Source organism: Tamandua tetradactyla, chromosome 7, assembly GCF_023851605.1.
Source record: "Tamandua tetradactyla isolate mTamTet1 chromosome 7, mTamTet1.pri, whole genome shotgun sequence".
Classification (NCBI taxonomy): domain Eukaryota; kingdom Metazoa; phylum Chordata; class Mammalia; order Pilosa; family Myrmecophagidae; genus Tamandua; species Tamandua tetradactyla.
The window spans coordinates 160519972-160541868 of record NC_135333.1 but is presented as its reverse complement, the minus strand read 5'-3'; the positions used below and the strand labels follow the sequence as shown (position 1 = coordinate 160541868).

The 21897-nt window shown below is 37.0% G+C and overlaps 1 long non-coding RNA gene across 7 annotated transcripts in view; it reads left to right on the top strand.

Annotated features, from left to right (window-relative positions):
- The window catches only part of LOC143690284 (uncharacterized), a 242830-nt gene that overhangs the window by 171570 nt on the left and 49363 nt on the right, over nucleotides 1-21897 (top strand). For 4 of the 7 annotated variants that reach the window (XR_013179116.1, XR_013179112.1, XR_013179118.1 and 1 more), the window contains 2 exons: nucleotides 5702-5777; nucleotides 13838-14699. This is a non-coding gene — a long non-coding RNA (uncharacterized LOC143690284). Of the gene's footprint in view, nucleotides 1-5701; nucleotides 5778-11952; nucleotides 12070-13837; nucleotides 14700-21897 lie in introns of those variants that run through there. The other 3 variants (XR_013179117.1, XR_013179115.1, XR_013179113.1) reach the window with 2 other exon arrangements.

Genomic DNA, 21897 nt, shown 5'->3' with positions numbered 1-21897 from the left:
AGAGTCTTTGTAACTCAATACAAGAACCGTTTCTTAGAAAATCAAGCCAGCAAATATGACTATGGAAACTGGAATGCAACAAGAAAAAAGCGTGCCTTTGGGTGCTGGCATAGCATAAAGAACCTAGATGAAATCTTTAAATCAACAAAATAGAGCAGTGAACTACAGCAGAATCATGGATAAATGTGTTGTAAGTGGAAGGATTTACCAGAATCCCCTTTTAAACTTGGTTGCAGAGCCATCTTAGCATGCTGCAAATACTTGTAGGATGTAAATATGCATTAGAATGTAAAGAAAGCTGGCCAGTCAGGGGAAGTTAGTGAAAGTGGGCAAGAAACAACTGGTATTAAGTGCTCTAAATGGGTGAAGTATAAGATTATATGGGAGAGAATGAAAAGTGACATGTATTTGATCTGTGAATAAAAACATTTTTATTTTAAAACATTCTTATTTGTATAAGTACATGCTCCTTGTTACAAGCAAGACAATACAAAGGAATAAAAATAAGTTAAACATTTCTCCTTCTGAACCCACTGCCTCTTCCACTCGCATGCTTCTGAAAGTAACCAATTTGACAATGTCTTTTACAAACCATTATACAGATAGATTGGGTTTGTTTGGAAATGTTTTTAGAAAACCAAGATACGGCTATGCCTTTCTTCCATTCCTTTCCCTTCCCTTCCTTTTCCTTTCTCTCCCTTTCAATTCAGAAGTAAGTCACAGCCACGTTAAAGTAGAAAAAAATATAGATGTACCTCTCACCGAAGCACATACCCAAGAAACCATCTTATCAGTCAGAAAACAAGCCATTATAAGTATCCAAAAAGTCCCCTGCCATGCACCTCCAAACTGTCACCCCACCTGGCTCCCTAAAGGTTACCCACTCTCCTCCCTTTAACACCATAATTTAGTTTTGGTCTTTCTCCAACAATATACAAAGGGAATAATTCCATATCTATTCTTTTGTGTCTGGCTATTTTGGTGCAACATTATATATTTTGAATTCATACATATTGCATGTATCTAGTTAGTTCATTTTCATTGCTCTAATTATCCATTCTATTGGTAATGGACATAAAAATTGTTTTCAGTTGGGACTATTACAAATACAGTCATCTCTTGCTTCAGCAATCCATTCCTGCAAGTCACATAGGCTGTGTCGAAACACTAACTAGAAACATATTTCTCATTATGTTAAGTGGAAATTTTATGATGTTTTATTCATCAGCACAAAACCCTTTTTCTGTTTCCAAAACCTTAAATAGAATATTACATATGATGTGTGTGTGTGTGTGTGTGTGTTTGTATACACATATATCTCATAATAGACTGAAAACTGCTCAAAACGTTAATTTTGGGGGGTGGGGTGCATGGTCTGGGAATCGAACCTGGGTCTCCCTCATGAAAGGCGGGCATTCTAACCACTAAACTACCCATCAAAACATTAATTCTTGATCAATAGAAAAAGTAATGTGGTTGCTCCCAAATTGTTGCTTTGTAGGCAAGACTCTGCCATTGTACATCCACTTAATAACTTGCATTGCTTTCTTTTCCACAATTTGTACCAATACTTCCTTAATTGGGAGGAGATGCATTGTGTATCACTAGGCAAGCTTAATGCTCAAAGGAAAGACAGTGTCCAAATGTGTACATTGAACATGCCCTTTGGCAGAAAAGGGCTTATCCTAGCAAATGCCATGTGTATCTTAATGCCTGAATCATCAAAGAAGCCCTGCTTTTTTGTTGACACTCGGTACATTTCAAAATGCTGACATATGACTTGGATGTTTTACCCATGTTGCTCAGGTGTAACTTGAAGCTTTTCCCAAACACAAGTTTGTTTAAAAGATGATTGAATTACAGGGAGGTAATTACACTTTTTACTAAAAAAAAAAATCAGTGAACAAAATTCATTATATTGACCAAGAGGTAACCTGTGAGAAAAGGATAGCTTGGAAGATCTTCTGTGGTAAATGCCTGCAATACTGCCAGGAGCTCTCCTGTGTTGTCTCCTTCTGCAAACAGCTCTGTTGAATATACGCCAAAGGAAGACAATGTGGGGTGAAAGGGTATGATTATGCTTAACTTGAGTAGATAATGCCACACTGCTTTTCTAAGAGTTTGAACCATTTTATCCGCCAATCAGCATTGGGTAAGAGTTTGCTTTGCTTCACCCTTAAATTTAATAATTGAGACTATGTATTGCTCTCTCATTATGATTGTAATTGGAATTTTCTGTATTACTAATATTGAGTGACTTTTCAAAATCTTTTTGGTTGTATTTGTTTTGCATTATTTTTGATATTTGGCTGTCCTCTTTGTGAGGGGTCTACTCAAGCAGTTTTTGCAATTTTATCTATTCAATTGTTGTTGTTGTTTTTGGCTACATGGTCTAGGAATTGAACAGGATCTCCTGCATGGAAGGCAAGCATTCTACCTCTGAACCATCCATGCACCCTATTCAACTGTTCTTTACTGATTCATTTGAAGAAGTTCTTTATATTTTTTTGAAATAAAACTTTTATTAATTACAGATATTTTATATACATTCTCCCATTCTGAGATTTGCTTTTCTATTTTCTATTGATAAACATAAATTCCTAACTTTAATGTAGTCCATTTTATCAATCTTTTCTTTTATTATTAGTGTTTATTGTGTCCCCTATGAAATATTATTCCCTACATCAAGCTCAGGTACAATTTTCTTCTGTACTACTCTTGAGAAGCTTTGTTTTACCTTTCATTTTTAGATCTTTTAAGCCACCCAGAATTGATTATATGGTATTAGGTAATGATCAAATGGATACCCATTTGACTGCTCACCACTTATAGAAAAGACAGTTGTTTCCCCACTTTTCTTCATCAACCAAGTATCAATACGTGAACAGATTATTTTTCTGGACTCTATTCTGTTCAGTCGGTCAACATTTATCATTGATACATCATCCCACTGTCTTAATTATATAACTTTAGCAAAACATTTGTATATCCAGCAGAGTAAATATTTTTTTCCTTTAAACTTTTTATTTTAAAATAATTTCAAAATTATAGTATAGTTGTACAAAAACAATACAAGCCCCATACGGAGAAATTCAGTAAACCCTCATATCCCTAGTACCCTGGTCCACCAATTTTAATATTTTTCCACATTTGCCATATCATTCTATCAATCCATCTGTCCATCTATCTATCATCTGTCAATCCATTTATCTTCAACTTTCTGAACATTGAAGGCAGGTTGCATATATCATGCTCCTTGAACACTTAATACTTCCATATGCATTTCCTAAGAACAAGGATATTCACTTATGTCACTAACTTAAGCGCTGTTATCAAGTTCAAGGGGTTTAATATTGATATAAATCTTACATACTATATTCCAATTTTTTCTTAAGCCCTCAAAATGTTCTTTTGAGCCTTTTCTAATCCAATATTAGATCTCATCCAGGATAATGTATTGTATTTCATTTTCATCATCTCTTTAGTTCTTTTTTTTTTAATTGTGGAAGTATATATACAATGTAACCCTTCCCATCTCAGCATCTCCCAAACATACCATCCAGTATTGTGTTACCACCATCACCACCCATTACAAGAATTTTCCCATCTTCCCAAGCAGAAACCCTACACCCATTATACATTAATTCCCCTTTCTCCTTGGCCCTTTCTCCTGGCAACTTGTGTTGCTTTTTGTCTTTATGAGTTTGCATAATCTCTGATAATTTCTTTGTAGTTACCTTGGGGCTTACATTTCATAATTTAAATGCATTTGCTTTGATGCCAACTTAACTTCAATAGCATAAATAAACTACATTCTTACACCCCTGGGTTCCCCCATCTTCATGCAATTCTGCCACAAACTGCATACTTATACATGATGAGTCCAAAGCCATTCATTTATCATGGCATTGAATGCATTTGCCTTTTAGATCCTGTAGGAAGTAAAAAGTGGCATTTCAAACCCAAAACACAGTAGTATCGGCATTTATAGTTACCCATGACATTACCTTTGCTGGAGATCTTTATTTATTTATGCACCTACAGTCTAGTGTCTGATATCCTTTCCTTCTAACCACAGAACTCCCTGTAACATTTCTTGTAAGCCAGTCTGCTGGTGAAGAACTCCCTTAGCTTCTGTTTATCTGGAAATGTCTTCATCACTCCTTCACTTTTGAAAGACAATTTTCCAAGATCGAGAATTCTTGGTTGGCATTTTTTGGTTTCAGCACTTCATATATGTCATCCCACTGACTTCTTGCTTCTGTGATTTCTGATGAGAAATCGGCACTTAATCTTTTTGAGCCTCCTTTGTATGTGACATATGGCTTCTCTCTTACAACTTTCAGAATTCTTTATCTTTGGCTTTCAACAGTTTCGTTATAATATGATGGCAAGCAGATCTATTTGGGATTATCCTATTTGGAGTTTGTTGAGCATCCTGGATGTATTTATTCATGTCTTTTGTTAAACTTGGGAGGTTTGCAGCCATAATTTCTTCCAAGTAATCTTTGTGCCTCTTTCTCACTTCCTTTTCCTTCTGGGACCACTACAAGAGTTTATTAACACACTGATGGTGCCCCTATGTCTCTCAACTCTTCACTTATTTTCACTCTTTTTCCTTTCTGCTCCTTGGACTGAATGATTTCAGCTGTCTTATCTTCAAGTTCACTGACTCTTTCTTCTGCCTGCTCTAATTTGTTGCAGAACCCAGCTAGGGAATTTTATTTTTCTTTTTTGTTACTATACCATTTCTTTTTTCCTTTATTATTTACTGACATGATTATATACAAAAACTTCAAAAAGTAATACTATCCACTATTGCACTCATCTTCTGGTCGTTTTTGCATTCATTTCATTTCCTGACATGATTACTTCTGAGAATAATTTTATCATAAGGACACATGGTTAAAAAGTATTCCCTCTGGGTAGCCAGTCATTTGGCATGTCACTGCTCTGTACAGCCTAGTGTGAATCACCCAGATTGTCCTGGGCCAAGTTCCTGTCCCGAGAGAAAGACTATGATGATGGAGTCAAGGCCATGCAAGTCATCTCCCTGGATTCCCTCTGGGTCACTGAAAGTCCCCGTTTCAGTGTGGCAGGGGCAGCATGGGATGTGTCAGCTTCAGCAGAGGCTTCCGTCCCTCGTTGCAGTGATCTCTCCATCAGTGCCGCACAGGCATATTTATGTCTTAATAAAGACATATTTATGTCTTAGCTTTAATGCAAAATTTGGATATCCAGCAGAGTAACTCTTCATATATCATCCATACTTACTGATCTTTTCTCTCTACCCCTACCCTCTATTATTTGATTCTCCACACAAAGTCAGATTGATTTTTCAGGAACTCAAATCATATCATGCTTATGCTGGACTAATTTTAATGACTTCTCTTTGCTGTTAGCATGAAGAACAAATTCCTTATGTAATTTATTATACCCTGTGCTATGTTTCTGTTTTTTTCTCCAACTTTACTTCACTTTATGACATTTTCTGCTTTGAATTTTAGGAGACATGGGATTTCTTTTTGTTCCTGAATGAAGCCAATAAATGCCCACCAGATTCTACATTTCACGAGGGAAGGGATCATCTGTCTTGCTGAATAAACTTTCTGGATATTAACAGAGTGCCTTGTATGTAATAGATGTTCAATAAATATTTCTTGAATGAATTAATGACATTTCTTGTACTTTTGAAATGTAGGGAAGAAAGGAAGAGATATGGGGAGAAAAAGGTAGGAAGAAGCAGAGAAGAGAAAAGCAGAGGAAACAAAAGAGAGGTAGGAAAATGATTAAATGGATGCTTTATTTAAATATGTCTATGGTTAAGCTAAGTAAGATATCCATTGTTCATGGCTGTAAATGTATTGGTTGTTTTCTTATATATAAAAAAATTAACAACAACAACAAAAGAACGAAAAAGAAGGTGTGCCAGTTTGAAAGGAATATGCACCCTAGAAAAGCCATGTTTTAATCCTGATCCATCTTGTGGGAACAACCATTTCTTCTAATGTCTATTTTCACTATATGCTGGAAACATGATTACATTATCTCCACGTAGATGTGACTTGTCCAATTGTGGGTATTAACCTTCGATTAGAGGGAGATGTGGCTCCCCCCATTACAGGTGGGTCCTGAATACTTTACTAGAATCCCTTAAAAGAGGAAACATTTTGGAGAGAGCCATGATAGGAGAGAACCACAAGAGCCCACACAGCCAGAAACCTTTGGAGATGAAAAAAGAAAATGTCCTGGGGGAGCTTCATGAAACAAGAAGCCTGGAGATAAATATAGGAGATGTCACCTGGTTTGCCATGTGCCTTTCCAGTTGAGAGAGATACCTTGAACATCATCAGCTTTTCTTGAGTGAAGGTAACCTCCTGTTTGGTGCCTTAATTTGGACATTTTTAAAAGGCTTGCTTTAATTGAGATATTTTCATGGTTTAGAACTGTAAACTTGAAATTTAATAAATTCCCCCTTTTAAAAAGCCATTTCATTTCTGGAATATTGCGTTCCAGCAGCTAGCAAACAAGGCAACAACTACCGATTTTTCCAGAGAAAATCCAAAACTTTCAACATAGCTGAAGTTTTCAAGATCCTTAATGATTTACCTCTTGACTAAGTTTGAACCTATAGCTCTGAAACCTACATGCATTAGTTCCATATGAAATTATGTGCATATTCTCTTTAACAACTTGTTATACTTTTGGATCAAACCTCCCTACCTCTACCCATATCCAAAACATTTTAAAACTACTTCTTACTAAATCATGTTTCAACTTAAAGCTGCTTCTTTCTGAAAGTCTTTATTATGGAAAAGTAGTGAGGATTACAATTGTGGGAATTATCCATCTATTTATCTACCTATCAATATCCTGGTACACAGTATATGCTCATTAAATAATAAATGTTATTATTATTATTTTTATATATATGTAGAGAGATGGATGGAATTATGTTTTGGTTTGTCTATAATTCATGACTGAACTGTGAAGGGAATTTTAGAGTTGAATTTTGATAACCATATGACAAACAGTGATAAAATAAGTTACATCAACCAATCTCCCATTAATTTTAAACCACGTCTAGAACACAATTTAAATTATATAAACAATATTTCTGTTGGCGGAATTAAAAATGTAAGGTTAAAGATTTATTGTTGCTGTTGTTTTTTGTCTTATTTTTTTTAATGGAAGCCAATAGTTGTCATACCAAGGATTTATTGTTCGCTGGAAGTCTGCAATGATTAACAAGCCCTGTAATGTCCTGGCATATTCCTTTGAGATATCACAGATGGGGGCAGTTGTGGGTTATACAGACAGTCATGGCTTGACTACACAGTGGATCTGTCCTCTCCGTCATTTGAGGAGCAATTTCAAAGCAAAATTCTGTTTTGACTTTGGCAAGAGATACTTAGGAACAGTGACATATGCCTGTTTCTTTCCTTAGAAAATCAGTCTTATTTTCTTTAAAAAAGGCAAAGCCCTGAAACAATGAAATAAAAAATGACAGAATTTTCATTATTTCATAAATACGATGAATTGGCAAAAAATGAGGAAAACTTTTTCCTATATGTCTACCATTAAGGTAACACTTCACTTAAAATCTGGAATCAACATTTGCGTGTTGAAGAGCAAAAACATGTCAAGGAAATCTGAGCAAGCAGTGTCTTAGTCCGTTACAATATCCTATAATTATCACAATTCGTATCAATTGTAAAATATTGAATTGATTTAATCATAAATAAATATTGTAGATCACATTTCAAAAGAGGTGAATTCAGTAATTTATTCAGCAAATGTATATCACATATCTACTATGTGCATGTACTATTCCAGTTACTAAGAACACAACAGTGAATAAAACAGGCAAAAAGCTCTGCTTTCCTGTAGTCCCATTCTGATGCAGGTGGAGAAATTAATAAACACATACACAAACAAATCATAAAACATGTCAGAGAGACTCTTAAGTTGTTTTTAAAAACAAAGCTAAACAGTTGGTCAGAGGACAGAAGGAAGTACCAGGACTGGGACAGGATTGCTGTGTGAGAAAGGGCATGAGGGAGGTTTTTTTATTAGGTAGGAGAGACATGAACGTGGTAAGAAAGTTATCATCAGGTATCTGGGGGAGGAGCATTTCTAAGGAGAGAGAAGAGCGAGTAGAAAAACCTGGAGGTGATGCTGTGCTTAATACATTTGGGGAAAGGTAAGGAATGTAGTGTGGCTGGAGCCCACTTATCATATAAGGTATGTGGTCAGAAAGGCAACTGGGGAACCTATTTTTTCAGAGCCTGAACACAATTATTAGCATTTACTCTAATGAAATAGTAAGTCATTTGAGGGTTTCAAAAGAAAAATTACACAATCTGTATTAGTCAACTTCTGGAACAAATTGACCCAACTATATGAAACTTCTCCAGCCTAACAGACTCACAGAACTGTCCAAAGCATGCATTCCTTTGTATGGTTTTCTACCATTTGTTAGTTCAGGGACCTTGGCTTCATCTTTTGGTGGCACCATCCTCTGGGGCTTGGCTGCCACCTACAGTTAGCCAGTGAACTAAGAAAAAGCCTAGAGAGGGCACGCTTACTTCTTTAGAGCTGTGGACTGGAATAGACTAATAATAATTCTGCTTTACATGTTATTGGTAAAATCTAGTCACCTGCCAAATCTAGATGAAGGAGTGATCTGAGAAATCAATTCCTCAGCATATTAGTTACTCATCAGTAACATTTCTATACTATGGAAGGGGAAGCACTAATTTCAGAAGACAGTGGGTTGGTATGTACCCTAGAAATGATGTAAATACCCTAGAAAAGCCATGTTTTAATCCTAATTCCATTTTGTAAAGGCAGCCGTTTCTTCTAATGCCTATTCAGCATTGTATGTTTGAAACTGTAATCAGATCATCTCCCTGGAGATGTGATTTAATCAACAGTGGGTGTTAAACTGGATTAGCTGGAGGCGTGTCTCCACCCATTGGGTGGGTCTTGATTAGTTTCTGGAGTCCTATAAAAGAGGAAACATTTTGGAGAATGAGAGAGATTCTGAGAGAACAGAACAACATACCTACAAGAAGCAGAGAGCCCACCAGCCAGCAACCTTTGGGAATGAAGAAGGAAAATGCCTCCCGGGGAGCTTTATGAAACAGGAAGCCAGGGGAGACAGCCAGTAGATGAGGCCGTGTTCACCATGTGCCTTTCCAGATAAGAGAGAAACTCTGACTGTGCTCGCCATGTGCCCTTTCACTTGAGAGAGAAACCCTGAACTTCATTGGCCTTCTTGAACCAAGGTATCTTTCCCTGGATGCCTTAGATTAGACATTTCTATAGACTTGTTTTAATTGGGACATTTTCTTGGCCTTACAACTGTAAACTAGCAACTTTTTAAATTCACCTTTTTAAAAGCCATTCTGTTTCTGGCATATCACATTCCAGCAGCTAGCAAACTAGAACAGACAGCTATTTCATCCACTTGATATAACTTGCATTTATATTGTATTATGATTGTTATGGCTGTCAGTCAAACACAAAGTGAAAGGGGACAGGTAGTAGAAGTAGAGATAACAGATAGGGTATATTGTTCCTATAATAAGCCAGACTCAATCTGATGATAGTTTGAACAAGAAAGGTATCCATGGAGAGAGTGAACAGTCATGGACTCTTGTCTATATTTTGAAGATAGAGACTTAAAAACTGTATTTGCAAACAGATAGGATTTATGATGTAATGGAAAAGTAGGAGTTAGGAAGGATGCAAAGGCTCTTGATCTTAGCAACTGAAGAATGAAGTGGAGAATTGTGTCCAGGAAGAGTTATATTTAAAATTTAATTTATATTTTACAAAATAGACATTGGTAACTAAGTTTTGGGCGTATTAAATCTATAATGCCTATAAGACATCAAGTAGAAGCATCCGATAAGCAGTTAGATGTATAAGTTTGTATTTTGAGAGAGAGTTCTAGGCTAAAGATAATGTGTGACAGATGTCAGCATGTGGACGGTTTTAAGTCATGATAAAATATCCTAATAAGTGAATGTAGAAAAAGTAAAGAAATTATCTGAAGACAGAGTCTGAGTCCTGGAGTACATCACACTTTAGAGGTCATTGCAACCAGTAGAGCCAGCAAAGCAGACTGAGAGGAATAGTTTGCTAAGCAAACTAAAACATGGAGAGTGAGGAAAATGTTTCAAAGAAGAGGCAGTGATATTGAATTGTGTGAAAAACTCCTAGTAGATTATGAAAACTGAGATTAAAAATTGACTATGGGGTTTAAAATGAAAACTCATTCACGAAAATGTCAAAAGAAGATTTTGAGTGGTGGTGGGGCTGGTGATGGGTGAATGGATTCAAGAAAGGATAAAAAGAAAATGAAGACAGCAAATAGAAACATTTTTTGAAGAATAATGGAATAAAGGGAAATAGAAAAGTAGGATGGTAGCTGGAATAGGATATGAAGTCAAAGGGATTTTTAAAATGGGAAAAATTGTACCATATTTGTAATTGAATTGATGAGCTAGTAGAGAAGAAACAAATAAAAATGTTGAAGAGAAAGGGAAAAAGTGCTGTGAGAACATGAGTGGGCAAGAGTTGGTTAATAAGCTGAGGGGTTTTCCTTAGGAAGAAAGGACAGAATCTTCATAAAAATAAAAAGGAAATACTGGAAGGTAGGTAAGAAGATGTGGTGGTGAGAGTTAGTGACCATGGATGTTCTTATTTTTTCTCTAGTATTTTTAGCTATGTGTAGGTCCAGGTGGAAAAGAGGATTTAACCAAGTTTAGGGGTATTGCCCAGCAGGTGAGATGAAAGGAAAAAGGGGCAGTAGAATTAAAAATAATGATTATAGTGTAAATAATGGAATGTGAATTCGGTAAAGAAAGAAGTAAGAGGGCGGGCCACGGTGGCTCAGCAGGTAAGAGTGCTTGCCTGCCATGCCCGAGGACCCATGTAAAAAAAAAAAAAAGAAAGAAAGAAGTAAGAGGCAGAGGCAGTGAGGGGTAGTGAAAGAAATCACAGAACCAATGGATTTAGATGTCAGTGTCTCTGTAGGATTACCGGAGGTGGGAGACGAGGGTGGTGCAGTTTGCAAGTGGAGTGGTAGAAATTAATTGGTGGTGGGGGACATTTACCGAAAATGACCAAGTTTAACATATGGTCATGGGAGTATTTGGCTGAGACTGTGAAGGTCAAAGTCAATGGAGGAGCGTGGAGGTCAGGGAACCAAGAGGCCAGAAAATTGGAAGGATTGTTTATATGGATATTGAAATTATCACAAATTATCACATAAATAATGTTTCAGAGAATGACTGAGGTAGTTGCTAAGCACCTCAGAAAATGAAGGGAGTAACTCAGGGCTTGGCAAGTGAAAGCAACCAAATGCTTATGTATCTCATAACCTGCCTTGAAAATAGTGGGTTTTTTGTTGTTTTTTTTTTTATGAAGGAGGGAGGGAGAGTGACCTGGAAGGGCAACCTCTGAAACAGCAGAGAAGACACCTGGTAGGAAGGTCTGGGAGTGAAAATATCCAGGTTTATGAAAATGAGGGATGTGGGGCAGGAAGCTTCCGCCACTCGAATGGGCTGCAAAATAGGCAGTGTCCTGAGGGGTGAGACAGAATTCAATTAAAGCAACAAAACAAAAGTAGATGGTCAAAGAAAAAGTTAAAGGCAGGGGATTTTACAGGGGATGGGCAGTGGGTCAGTTACAAAATACTTAGTAGTTTTTCAACTTCAAAAACCCACTCTTTGTAATATGGCATCCAAGGTTTTGTTTTGAAAACCATACACACTAATCACTCCACTATCATATTTTCTTAATAGATTTAAAGCTATAGATACGTATGATGCCAAATTTCTTTTACCTTGCCTGAATAGAAAATATAGAGAACCTTGGCTTTGTAGCACTTACAGAAATCACTATTATAAAAATCCCTTTAAATTGGTTTTCATTTTTCAGAAGAGGGACCAGGAGCAGGCATAAAAGCAAAAATCTATCAAACTGCCTGAAGGGAAAGATGTGACAAATGATGATCAAGAACATCCACGTGGACAAGGCAAGAAATGATAATAAGAGGAGTTTAAAGAGTTTCCATCCAATTTTCCTAAGTTCCAGGAAGCATTCTCAGAAGAAATGGTGATGCTTGAAAACCACACCATTTCTCAGCTTCTAGAAACTTCTAGTTGGCACTTGTAGCTTTTAGGAGAAATACATATTTCATATTTTGGAAAACCCCTAAACACCTAAAGATGACTCTTTAATTAAGCCATGGAGTAAGCAGGAAATGGACACTCACAGGCTGGTTTTCATAAACTCAGAAAAAAAAAAAAATCAACAAAATCAGTGAACCAAGGTAACGGCATGTTTAATGAGGACAGTTTTTCGAACCCTCTTTTCTGTCTAGATTTATGTTGGCGGTGTGTAAAAACTTTTGCCTTATTTCATCTTATATGATGTTTGTTAGAAGTAGTTAAAAGTAATTTATTCTTTACTAAAGTCTCTCTTGAAATTGCAAAAGAAGGTTAGGTGGGGAATATATATTCCTAACAATTAGAAATATTTCTTATATATCTTCTTTCACATTTCTTATTTTAAAAATATCTCCCACAAGGAAGTGCTTCCCTAAAATCCCTCTCCTCTTTTCTCAACCACTCCCAAACTTTCTTTGGCCTATGTTGACCTTATAATTTTTCTCCTTCCTATTTTGTACTCCACAAGCTGCAGCAAACTCCAGCTACATAAAAGCATCCAGAAATCTCTTGGCTGAAGTGGCGAGCAAAATGGGCTGTGAACATTCCAGCTTTCATATCTTACTCCTGGCCAAATCAGTTGTAGTTGAGAGCCGAGTGGAAGCGTGTGAACAAGAGAAAACTTGACTTGAGCTTCAGGATTTTCAACTATAAAAACTAATAACATGTATTTACAATTAGCCTCTAAAGTCAAATAACACTGGATCTTTGTTTTAAAGTTGAACAGAAATGAAAATTCCTCCCGGCCGATATTAATTCCTTCTCTGAATATTTTTTGGTCTTGCTCTTGTGGATTTCAGGGGGTTACTCAGTGTCACTCTCCTAAAAGAGAGAAGGGCATTCTAGAAGAAGCTTCCAGCACGCTTCCAACATATTCAGCAGTAGAGAGGGTTGAGGGGAAACAGGGAGCTCCCAACTTCCAGGAGAATCTTACGGTGAAGCACACCACAAGTTCTCTCATTAACAAGAGCGGACTCAAGGCAAGCAGGCAGCCTCCTGTTTACCTCAGAACTGGGAAGGAGGCCAGCTGGCTTTCCCTCAAAGATAGCAAATGCTATTTATTACTGTGTGGAAGAGCCTTGCCAGATTATGTGTATTTTTTTTCTTTTTGAAGTTCACACTGTTTTTCCAACCCCTAAAGAGAATCCGTTTGTTATGAGAAAATGCTTTGAATTAGTTAACCCTTTACTACGGTGTTTTCCTTCCTTATCTACAAATGACTATTATAACACTTGGCTTCCCCTCCCCTACTTCACAGGTTGGTTTGGAGGATCGACCAACGTGATTTTTGTGTGTGTGTATGTGAATATACCAGAAAACTAAACTACAAGTAAATCCACAAATGAAAAAAACTAGTTCTATACGTTCTGGTTATCATCATTATTGGTTCAATTTATAAATTATGGTTTCTTGAACTAAAATTAATAGGAGGAGTGTTTGACTGCTGGGTGCCTTTTGAGGCATATGGAATAATATAATGAATAATTTAATATAAGCATTCATTTAGAAATCATTTATATGCAGCATCAGCTTTGAGGCTTCTAGGCTGGAATATGCATTTATATTCATTACATTGTTTTCTTTGGTATTTTCAGGTGTGATAAAAACAACAAACTTCTATGAAAAGTGAAAGCAGTATATACAATACAAAAAGAAAAAAAAAGAGGAAGGGAAAGAATAATCAAAGTCACTGGTTCCATAGAAATATACTTCAATAATGTAAATAATAGCGAATGCCAGCTGAGAAATCACCAAGATAATAGGCTATTTTTAGTCCTAGAAACTTACTCTTCTGTTGAATTAGGAAGCAAAAAAAACATTTTACTATATTCATGAAACATTTATGGGATGCACAAACGATTTAGCTTTAAGAAGGAAATTTGCTTGGTAAGCCAAGTGTAGGAGATATCAATATTACCGATAACTTTTCAATGGCAAGCCTTGTCAGTTGGAAGAGGCCTCAATAATGGTGCAGTTTTTATTCTGTAGTTGGGAGTACTACTGACATTTGGATTGGGAAAATTCTTCATTGTGCTTTGGAAATGCTTAGCATCCCTGTTCTCAGGGAAATAAACAAGAGTCTCTGCTGGTCATCAATAGAAATGAAAATGTGAAAAAAGTCCTACAGATTTCTAACGCCCACCCTAGCTGGTAGTAAATTCTACACCAACTCCCCTGGAGTCACTTCCTTTTCCACACTGGTAACCAGAGACACCAGGAACTTAATTGATTCTCCAAAAGCCACAGCATGGCAGAACTGGGCAGTGACCTTTCCATCTCAGTGCTTTTCCATGACCTCATCCTGCCTCCTCTCCAAGTCTCCTTAAAACCTAATGGGGACAACTCCAGAAAACTGCAAGATGAACTGCTCACAGATAATACCTTTCTATAACAGGAACAAGGAGATGGCAGTGAATTCTTTTCAACTGCTTCAAGAATCCACAAGTACACATTACATTTGTGATTTTTAAAACAAAATAAAAATTAAAAAAATCTCTTTGGTGCCTTTTCTTGCTATTCCCAAGATAATTTAGAGGACGAGATTTTACTATATTTCATGGGGTATTTCTTTCCATTTTGCACATTGAAAGAAATGGTATCAAATTTTGGTCCGGAGGTGTTACTGTTTTGCATAATTATCACTCCCACTCTTTTTTTTCTTAGAATGGAATGTGGAATTTAGAATAAAATTTTCCTTCCATGTGATTTAAACTTTTCTCATTTTTACTCTTTTCATTCCCTCTTCTCCACCATACTATGTAACGTTGATGGCAGAAATAACTATTTCTACATTTCATATATTGATGCTCATATACTGAAAATATCAAAGTCATGACAGGATATAAAGGTATTGGACCATTGAAAACACAAATAACAAAATACTTTCTTTTTTTAGAATTTAAAATGTAGCTTGTTAATCAAAGTAGAAGGCTGAATTAGGTTGTCATTTCCAGCACTAACAAGTAAAATGTCCATTTTGAAAATCAGTAATATCATTTGCTGACACAAAACCACTCGTTTCTTAACCCTGTCTCTTGAGTAGGTGTATGGATGACATTCTTTGGGGTCATTGTCCAATTTTTTTCACATCTTTCTTCACCAAAGCCTTTCCTCTCATATCCAGCCAACTTCTTTCTTCCATCTCCCTTGCATCCACATTTGCTGGGACTTAGTGTGCCCTTTGAATTTATGGCTATAATAGAAACGTGTGTTTGTAGTGACCTTTTGTTTATCAAGCAGAGAAATAAACATGCCACCCACGTTGGGAGACCAACAAAAGGCTATTCCCATAGAATTGCATCTTCCCAGCTGCAGAGGCTAATATGCTCAAGAGAGTAGCCATCTCCCAGCCCCAGCCTTGCTGGCAACAGTAGGCAGAGAATGGACGCCAGCTGCCCTAAGGCCGAAGCCACATGAACCCTTTCCTATTAGGCCACATCCTGTCTCTCCTTTAGGACTGAAAGAATGCTTCAGGTCAAGTAAAGAACAGTCTTATGCAACATAACCCCAGGATTAATCTTTTGAAAATAACAGCAGGCAGGCCCCTCTGAGGTGAAGGGTTAGGAATAAAATGCACCCAGTTGGGCATTTTATGTTGGAAATATGTTGTATGATATAGGTCAGAATGCTTAAAGGGGAAAAACCGTAATGTTAATAAATTTTGCAAACTGTAAATAGAGTTTTGATTTAGAACTTACTTTGGGTTCTGAGACTTAGAATCTTGACCCAGATCACATCATTGTTCCAGTTTGTCTATGAAGAGTCATTGTGTGGAGTATTAAAAAACGCCCTCTGTGGGGAGCTGCCCCTGGAGGTGTATGTGCCTCTGTGCAAAAGCACAGAGAAGGGGGTGCCAGGGTAGTTCAGTGGTAGAATTCTTGCCTGCCATGAAGGAGACCCGGTGCGATTCCCGGTCCATGCACGTCCAAAACACAAATGAAAATTCAACAAATGGTGCTGCAATAGCAGATGCTCACATGGAAAAATAATGAAGTGTGACCCCCGCCATACAGCACACACACAAAATAGTATACGAGAGAGTCCTACTTGGATATCCATCTGTAAACTTGACATCTCAACTGAGATGTCCTCAAAACATCTTTGACTTAACACAGAACTCTTGTTTCCTTCGGCCAAACTGTTTTATCTCCAGAACCTATCCCCAATTCAAAAACTGGAAGCCAAATCCACACATTTATCCAAGTCAAAATTCTCATGGCCCTTCTAGAGGTTTCCCCTTCTTCTCAGGAACCCCCACCTCACTTGTCACATACACAGTGTCAGCAAGTCCACGAACCACACCTCTAAAGTGCTCCTGGAGTATACCTTCTTTTCTTTCTTCACTGACACTCTCAATTCATTACCTCTCCCTGGCCTATAGCAGTAGCTTGCATTTAATCTCCCTGCTCCCACTGTGTCCCACTCTCATACTACTGTTCTTTTGCAAAGATGAGCCAGTTTAGGCCATTCCCCTATGAAAACCTTTGGGTATGTCTTCCAAATTCTGTAAGAGCTAAGCTCAAGCTCTTTATCATGGGCACCAATGCCCTATAGGTTCTGGCCTTGCCCAGCTCCCTGCCCCTTACATGCCACTATCTACCTTGCTTTCTGTACTCCATTCTCTTCCCTCAAACATATCAAACTGCTTCCTGCACAGAGCTTTGCTCATAGAGATGCTACTCCTTGGCTTGAACTCTTCTTTCCCCAGAGTTTTCATATGTTCTGCTACCTACATTCATTCAGTACTGTGCTGTACTAGCATGTCTTCAGAAAACCCTTCTCTGACAGCCCTCTTCATAGTAAAGATTAAATTAAACTAAATTAATGAAAGCATTCTATAAAAGCAATTCCTTTCCCAGTTACTGTTGTATCACTGAGATTATTTCCTCTTTAACAGTTAATTAAATCTAAAATTATCTTTTAGCCCATTAGAAGAAAGGTTGTGTCTAAAACATTGCTTTGAGATATGTTGAGAGCTTTACATAACTATGCATGTGTGTACATGCACACACACGTATATAATCATTATTTTTTAAAGAAAATCTCCTAATATTGTGAGAAAATCAATATCTCATATCCCTATCTAGCACTGCTGACACCTTGGCTCATTTTCCTTTTTCCTTTCACATTTTAGTCTCATTAGGTTTTCTAGAATTAAACAGAAACACAACTAAAGCTGAATGCAAAGGTTAAAAACAAGGTTGTCTACAGCCAGTTTTATGTGGTTTCTATGTCGTAATCTAGATGGATTACCATTCTGCAAGGGATCTTTCTCAAGGAATCACTTTGATTTATTGCTTTAAAGGAGACTTACAAATGTTTTGCCCTCCCTGTTTGTCATAGAAAAGCAAGCAAACATGCTTAAACTCACTACATGCTGTAGGGTATATGGATTAATATACCACATGCTGAAAATAACTTTCTTCCAAAAAATATACACACATCATCCAAACAGAACACACCCTTTACTGAGCCTAAGACGCTCCTGGGTGATCTGGTATTGGAATCCTTTTCACAATGAGACCCAATAAAGTTTTCTTGGTGTCCTGAACCCTACGATATCAAATGTTCACTCATAATATTATATTATTGCATTGTTAGTTCTCAAAAGTGCTACTTCAGTTATAATTACCACAGATATTTTATTATAAAGGCACATATTTACACCTATGCTTTTATTTCTTCTTCCATAACAAGTGATGACAAACTTTCCATACTTGGCTCTTAATTTTTAATTATAAATTAAGTAACATCATATTTTTTCCCTTAACTTTCAGGGCCATTATTATCACAATCCAATTACTTTATTTTTGTATCTAAAATGTCTTTTTTCCTCCAAATGATAATATACATTTCCTCTGTCCTTCCTAATTGTGATTAGTTTCCATAAACTCTTTATATATGTGGCTTATTTGTTCATCATCTCTACTTTGCATCATGATACTGATTAGGTGACTCCAAGAGTCTTTGGAAAAGTCTACTTAGAAACCAAACATATGTCCTTGTGATCATGTCTCTTCCCAAGGCAATGTCTCTCACTCTTGCCATGGAATTCCATTTTTGTATGTAACCCAGTGGTTTATAAACTTTGGTTGTTTAAACTCTTAGAAGTTCTGAGGTGAAGTACCAAAGAATATGATGTGATGAGGTGAGGAGGAGGTCTAGAGGACAAGGCTGTGATTTCCCTCATGTCCTTTCCCCACCAGAGAAGATCCTCTTTATCTAATTTAAGTAAGTGAATCCTGAATATTATTTACTTTGAAAGAAATCATTTCCACTCCCAAAAATGCTGAACATCAACATTTGGCCCATGACTTGAGTGATTCTGGACAGCAGTAGATGAGGACCAGGCTGAGCTGGGCTTAGCACACGAGTTCCACCCAAAGAACTTTGGTCTCCAAGGCATTGAACTATTTACACTTCCCAGAGGCTTGGAATTTTTTCTTGCTTGTGGGAGAATCTCAAGCCTTCCTGTGAATGTGCCTGGAAACCCAGAAAAATAATAAGATCATTGTCTTTAAAGCAGAGCATGTTCCTCAATACATGGTGATAGTTAAGTTAAACAGTAGCTTCCATTTATGCTCTTTATGTTTTCTAATTCCTCTTCTTGATTCTGATTATATTTTCCCTCAAGTGTAGAATCCCCTTTCACACCAACCATTGCCCTACAAAAAGTCCTTCTCTTCCTTCTAGACCTAATTTAAAATCTTTCTTTCATAAAGCTGCTTGTGACACCACCAGCCTGAAATGATTGACTTGTACTCCAATTTAGCGCTGACATCATCTTGCTCCCTCTATAGTTGCTTTATGTCTGCTTGCCCCTGGAGAACAGACCTGGGGCTTATAATTTGGTCTTTACTTCTATAATTTACCCCTTCATCCCAGCATGTAATATAGTTCCTTGGACACAGTGATATTCAATAGGAGATTATGGATTTTAATTTGTTAGAAATGTAGGTGAATAATCAAGGCTTCTAGTTTTAGGCACCAGAAACCATCCCAGACTAATTTAAACAGAAAGTGAACATACTAAAGAATATTTAGAACTTGTGTTTGGCGGCTACACCAATTCAAATAATGCTGGTTGAATCACACCCTTACATTTTGGAACATGATAGAGTTGCATTTGCTGCTTATCTTTGCCAGAGTGAATTTCACACCAGCCTGTTTCTTTGCATGAAAAGCTTTTGAGTCAAAGAATCAGAATGTGGTGAAGCTGCATTTTATTGACTGAATCTGAGCTCTAGCTTCAAGGAAGACTGGGAAAATGAGGTTTTGCCTCTATAGGAGCTAGTCTCTGCCCCCACCAAAACTCACCCAGTAGAGATGTAACCAAACATAGGAATGGGCTTTAGAAATGAACATTCAAAATAAGTCTATTATAGTCCATTATAGGTGTCATTTTTTATTTCACTTTTCACAATTTATGTTAATTCACATACCCAAATCCTAAGCCTTTCAGTGATAAAGGGAAAAATGTCTTTAACTTCTATTTTGCCTGCACACATTATTTGGGTTCAGTCCTAATACAAATCTACAAAGACCCAGTTGAAATTCACTTCTAAATCCAATGCTTCTATTGTAAGTAACAAAACTGTTCTGTTTGTAACTCATTTTATGGAAACTTCTTTAGCCACATCTATAGCATCTCTTTAGTTAGTCTCTGTTCCTAACATAATTGCTCACTGAAAAATGACTAAAACAATATCTAGTACCTATGCTTTGTCTATCACTTTTCCCTTACAACAGCTGTCTTTCCAACACTCATTTTCTGCTCAAACTCCAAATCCATCTGCTGGAACTGTTGATGTATCTTGATATCATTTTACCAGGACAAATTGTGCCTTTATCCACTGTTTCATTACTGAAAATGAGGACTGGAGGCCTTTCTTATGTTAGAAGTCCTAATCCTTTTGTAACAGTATGGCCTCTAAAACCAAATCTATGTTCTTCCATCATCTGAAGCATGCATAAAATTTTTCTGGATTTGAATGACCACAAATATGGCCCTTGGTTCAACACCTTGGCATAGTAGCTGAGATCCCTGCATAATACATTACTAGGCAGCATCTTTCATCCCTTTACTACATATAGTGGATTTTTTAACCTTCTTTTAAAGAACCCTTGAAAGCATTGGAACTTAACTCATTTCAACAAAGACGTGTTGAGGTGAAATATGAATCACTTTTCTAGGTGCTGATAAAAGAAAGTAAATAAGGCAAAGTCTCTACCTTACAGGAGGTCATGAGAGAGCAGGGGTGAAAGACAGTGGACAGAAAACTAGAAGACAATGTGAAAAAAAAAGGCTAACTATCCCAGGGAAAGATGTAAAGATCCCTGGGCAGAGGGATAAAATTTTTTGGAGTAGATGATGTACATCTGGGGTTTGAAAGATGCATAGATTTCCAAGGATGACAGGAGAAAGAGAATGCATCTGTCCCTAGGGAATAGCACATGCTTTCAAAACCTTGAAGTAGCACTCAAGTTTTTGGAGCATGTTAAGTAATTTACTCATTAAGCTGGATGTGGCTAGACAAGTACATAGAGGCCAAAGCAGGCAAGTTCTTGTATGCTTGCCAAAGTAGTTTAGCAATAATTTAGCTTTAATTCTGCAGGTGATGGGAAGCTGTTGGGGAATTTTGAACAGGAAAAGGACATGTTCAGACTTATATTTTATATTTATTGGAGAGATCCCTCTGATAGTGTGTGGAAGATGGGATGAAGTGGGTAAAACTGGAAGAAAACCAGGTGAATATGAAGATGATGCAGTAGTGCATGCAAAAGATGATAAAAATGCAGTGACTAATGGAAAATAGGTAATGAGGGATAGATGGTTATTTGAGTCCCAAGTTTCTTTCTTAGGAGACTATGTATTTTCAACCAGGACAGGGAGAAAAAGGTCAAAGCTTACTGGATGAGTGGAGAAAACATAATTTCCAGAGAGATATTTTAGTTCAAATATTCAGAAGGGAATGGGTTCTAACCTTGCAGAAAAGCCTAAACTACTTACACAAATGTGGAAGTTATTAGCATGTAGGGTACAGGAATTTAGGTTTTCTATGTACACTGAGAAGCAATTTGAAATTAGAAATAAAAATTTAAATGGCAGGCAAAAACTACAAAAACAGCAAATGAATAAGACATGTAAGAAGAGAACTAAGAGACAATGTCATAGAAACCAAGGGCATAGAGTTCCCGAAAAGGAGTAACTAAAAATTCAAGTGTCAAATTTTGTCAAGTCCTTTGGATAATTCATACATTTATCTCTGTTTATGCTGCTTTGGTAATATTATATGAGTCAACATCTTTTTCAAAAATCTAGCTAGAATGCAATATAGTGTGTTGAAGAAATGTCTCAAAGATGGAGAGATGAAGCATATATTTAATTTGAAAGGAAGGCATCTATGGAAAATAAAAGATTGAAAGAGAAAATGGATGAATTAAGGTCCAGACATGAGATGAAGAGCACAGATGGTGATTTTAGCCTTAATAGAAATGTAGGAGGGTGGGCTACAGTGGCTCAGCAGAAAAGAGTTCTTGCCTGCCATGCCAGAGACCCGGGTTCGATTCCTGGTGCCTGCCCATGCAAAATAAATAAATAAATAAATGTAGGGAACCTCCCTTTTGGAGACTTAAGAGAAAGGAAAAAGATTCT